The 5,000-nt window shown below is 46.2% G+C and overlaps 1 protein-coding gene across 1 annotated transcript in view; it reads right to left on the bottom strand.

Annotated features, from left to right (window-relative positions):
* Window positions 1–5,000, bottom strand: part of me1 (malic enzyme 1, NADP(+)-dependent, cytosolic) — a 138,537-nt gene that overhangs the window by 38,293 nt on the left and 95,244 nt on the right. The window lies entirely within an intron of this gene.

The following is a 5,000-nucleotide window of genomic DNA, read 5'->3' as shown; positions in this document are numbered from 1 at the left end:
GTGTAGTGTAGTGGGTATATAGCGGTTGGTTAGTGTAGTGGGTATATAGTGGTTGGTGTAGTGTAGTGGGTATATAGTGCTTGGTGTAGTGTAGTGGATATATAGTGGTTGGTGTAGTGTAGTGGGTATATAGTGGTTGGTGTAGTGTAGTGGGTATATAGTGGTTGGTGTAGTGTAGTGGGTATATAGTGGTTGGTGTAGTGTAGTTGGTATATAGCGGTTGGTTGGTGTAGTGGGTATATAGCGGTTGGTGTAGTGTAGTGGGTATATAGCGGTTGGTGTAGTGTAGTGGGTATATAGCGGTTGGTGTAGTGTAGTGGGTATATAGTGGTTGGTTGGTGTAGTGGGTATATAGCGGTTGGTGTAGTGTAGTGGGTATATAGCGGTTGGTGTAGTGTAGTGGGTATATAGCGGTTGGTGTAGTGTAGTGGGTATATAGCGGTTGGTGTAGTGTAGTGGGTATATAGTGGTTGGTGTAGTGTAGTGGGTATATAGTGGTTGGTGTAGTGTAGTGGGTATATAGCGGTTGGTGTAGTGTAGTGGGTATATAGCGGTTGGTTAGTGTAGTGGGTATATAGCGGTTGGTATAGTGTAGTGGGTATATAGTGGTTGGTTAGTGTAGTGGGTATATAGTGGTTGGTGTAGTGTAGTGGGTATATAGTGGTTGGTGTAGTGTAGTGGGTATATAGTGGTTGGTGTAGTGTAGTGGGTATATAGCGGTTGGTGTAGTGTAGTGGGTATATAGTGGTTGGTGTAGTGTAGTGGGTATATAGCGGTTGGTATAGTGTAGTGGGTATATAGTGGTTGGTTAGTGTAGTGGGTATATAGTGGTTGGTGTAGTGTAGTGGGTATATAGTGGTTGGTTAGTGTAGTGGGTATATAGTGGTTGGTGTAGTGTAGTGGGTATATAGCGGTTGGTGTAGTGTAGTGGGTATATAGCGGTTGGTTAGTGTAGTGGGTATATAGTGCTTGGTGTAGTGTAGTGGGTATATAGTGGTTGGTGTAGTGTAGTGGGTATATAGTGGTTGGTGTAGTGTAGTGGGTATATAGTGGTTGGTGTAGTGTAGTGGGTATATAGCGGTTGGTGTAGTGTAGTGGGTATATAGCGGTTGGTATAGTGTAGTGGGTATATAGTGGTTGGTTAGTGTAGTGGGTATATAGTGGTTGGTGTAGTGTAGTGGGTATATAGCGGTTGGTTAGTGTAGTGGGTATATAGTGGTTGGTGTAGTGTAGTGGGTATATAGTGGTTGGTGTAGTGTAGTGGGTATATAGCGGTTGGTGTAGTGTAGTGGGTATATAGCGGTTGGTGTAGTGTAGTGGGTATATAGCGGTTGGTATAGTGTAGTGGGTATATAGTGGTTGGTTAGTGTAGTGGGTATATAGTGGTTGGTGTAGTGTAGTGGGTATATAGCGGTTGGTTAGTGTAGTGGGTATATAGTGGTTGGTGTAGTGTAGTGGGTATATAGTGGTTGGTGTAGTGTAGTGGGTATATAGTGGTTGGTGTAGTGTAGTGGGTATATAGCGGTTGGTGTAGTGTAGTGGGTATATAGCGGTTGGTGTAGTGTAGTGGGTATATAGCGGTTGGTGTAGTGTAGTGGGTATATAGCGGTTGGTTAGTGTAGTGGGTATATAGCGGTTGGTATAGTGTAGTGGGTATATAGTGGTTGGTTAGTGTAGTGGGTATATAGTGGTTGGTGTAGTGTAGTGGGTATATAGTGGTTGGTGTAGTGTAGTGGGTATATAGTGGTTGGTGTAGTGTAGTGGGTATATAGTGGTTGGTGTAGTGTAGTGGGTATATAGTGGTTGGTGTAGTGTAGTGGGTATATAGCGGTTGGTGTAGTGTAGTGGGTATATAGTGGTTGGTGTAGTGTAGTGGGTATATAGCGGTTGGTATAGTGTAGTGGGTATATAGTGGTTGGTTAGTGTAGTGGGTATATAGTGGTTGGTGTAGTGTAGTGGGTATATAGCGGTTGCCGTTGTCCAATCCCAGTGTACGCAGTGAAGATTGCAGCTTCATTGTTGCTTGCTGTCAAAAAGTACAAAAAGTACCCCCCCTACACTTTTTCTTGTCAAAGGTACCTATAGATTTCTATCAATTATGCCATTTTCTATGAAAAAAGACTTTCTTGTGTGTTTTGTGAACAAAAGTGCACCGCTCAGACATGAAGCTTCCATTTAGTTTGTAATTGTGCACATCGCTGTAGAGATCAGCGTCATACGGTGTCAGAAGCTGGATAAAAACACGTGTGCAGCTCTGTGTTTCTGAGTGGATGTACTTTGTCCATTTTTCATGACAGCAGTGTTGGTTCCTGGTTTGGGCGTCTCTGCCGTGCTTCTTGTTTTTGGATTTGTATGTGGCTTCATTCCTGGAATAGAGAGGAACTCTGTCTTCAGGTGAGGGCAAACAGCTCAGCTCTCGTGGGGGAGCTCAAGTATCTGAGTACAGAATGAAAAAGGAGTGCGTGACTGTCAAATAGCTCGATTCAGTGCTGTGCCCTCTGCACAGGTCTGTGGTCAGCCGAGAAACAGGAGCTCACTCTTCAGACCAATTCCTCTGTGTACCAGTCAATCTGTGTCCTGACCCTCATGAACTGTGAGTGACCAAAAGCAATGAGGTTCCTCTGCAGGGCTGCTGGGAAATCTGCCACCGTGATCCTCACCAGCCGAAGTGGAAGGAAGCGGAGTTGCTATCAGATATAAATACAGAAACCTTTATGACCACGACTACAATTGCTGGACTGATGCTGATAAAAGACCTGGTGAGGAGTCGGTGAAATGGTGCCGTGGCCTGTAGTGAACGTCTCACAGAGCATTGACACAAAACACTTCACTACTCACTCATCCTGTTTAGATAAGCCCTCCAAAAACACGCATGGACATCCGAGCTTTAGTTTCTGCCAAACAACAACACACCTGACCCCAATGACCAAACAGCAGCACACCTGACCCCAATGACCAAACAGCAACACACCTGACCCCAATGACCAAACAGTAACACACCTGACCCCAATGACCAAACAGTAACACACCTGACCCCAATGACCAAACAGTAACACACCTGACCCCAATGACCAAACAGCAACACACCTGACCCCAATGACCAAACAGCAACACACCTGACCCCAATGACCAAACAGCAACACACCTGACCTCAATGACCAAACAGCAACACACCTGACCCCAATGACCAAACAGCAACACACCTGACCCCAATGACCAAACAGCAACACACCTGACCCCAATGACCAAACAGTAACACACCTGACCCCAATGACCAAACAGCAACACACCTGACCCCAATGACCAAACAGCAACACACCTGACCCCAATGACCAAACAGTAACACACCTGACCCCAATGACCAAACAGTAACACACCTGACCCCAATGACCAAACAGTAACACACCTGACCCCAATGACCAAACAGCAACACACCTGACCCCAATGACCAAACAGTAACACACCTGACCCCAATGACCAAACAGTAACACACCTGACCCCAATGACCAAACAGCAACACACCTGACCCCAATGACCAAACAGCAACACACCTGACCCCAATGACCAAACAGCAACACACCTGACCTCAATGACCAAACAGCAACACACCTGACCCCAATGACCAAACAGCAACACACCTGACCCCAATGACCAAACAGCAACACACCTGACCCCAATGACCAAACAGTAACACACCTGACCCCAATGACCAAACAGCAACACACCTGACCCCAATGACCAAACAGCAACACACCTGACCCCAATGACCAAACAGTAACACACCTGACCCCAATGACCAAACAGTAACACACCTGACCCCAATGACCAAACAGTAACACACCTGACCCCAATGACCAAACAGCAACACACCTGACCCCAATGACCAAACAGTAACACACCTGACCCCAATGACCAAACAGTAACACACCTGACCCCAATGACCAAACAGCAACACACCTGACCCCAATGACCAAACAGCAACACACCTGACCCCAATGACCAAACAGCAACACACCTGACCCCAATGACCAAACAGCAACACACCTGACCCCAATGACCAAACAGCAACACACCTGACCCCAATGACCAAACAACAACACACCTGACCCCAATGACCAAACAACAACACACCTGACCCCAATGACCAAACAGTAACACACCTGACCCCAATGACCAAACAGTAACACACCTGACCCCAATGACCAAACAGCAACACACCTGACCCCAATGACCAAACAGCAACACACCTGACCCCAATGACCAAACAGTAACACACCTGACCCCAATGACCAAACAGTAACACACCTGACCCCAATGACCAAACAGCAACACACCTGACCCCAATGACCAAACAGCAACACACCTGACCCCAATGACCAATGACCAAACAGCAACACACCTGACCCCAATGACCAAACAGCAACACACCTGACCCCAAAGACCAAACAACAACACACCTGACCCCAATGACCAAACAGCAACACACCTGACCCCAATGACCAAACAGCAACACACCTGACCCCAATGACCAAACAACAACACACCTGACCCCAATGACCAAACAGCAACACACCTGACCCCAATGACCAAACAGCAACACACTTAACCACAGGGACCGAGCAATACCAAGGCCCAATCCAATACCAATCTGACCCAAGTGGTCAAACTGAGCTGTGTGTCCAGAAATCTGATCTTAATCAAATTTGAAACCACACCCAAACGTGCTGAACACTTTAACTTGTCCAAACAGAAATGCTACTGAAGTTTTGACCCTGGTTTTCTAGATTTCAAAATCGGTGACCATGACGACAGATTTATGGTCATTTCTTTACTCTTCTGCATGTCCCGTACCTGGTAAACGCGTGTGACCCTTACCCTACCATTCACAGGTCTGAAGTCATTTTCAGCTTCAACTGCCGTTTATCTGATGGGGCAGTTTTGGTGTCTACCAGGACCTGCGTGGTTGTTTCATTTTTTATATGGAAATAATATTTTGAACT

This window comes from Pygocentrus nattereri, chromosome 19 (genome assembly GCF_015220715.1).
Source record: "Pygocentrus nattereri isolate fPygNat1 chromosome 19, fPygNat1.pri, whole genome shotgun sequence".
Lineage (NCBI taxonomy): Eukaryota > Metazoa > Chordata > Actinopteri > Characiformes > Serrasalmidae > Pygocentrus > Pygocentrus nattereri.
The sequence above is the reverse complement of the archived record's forward strand: the minus strand, read 5'-3'. Positions and strand labels throughout refer to the sequence as shown.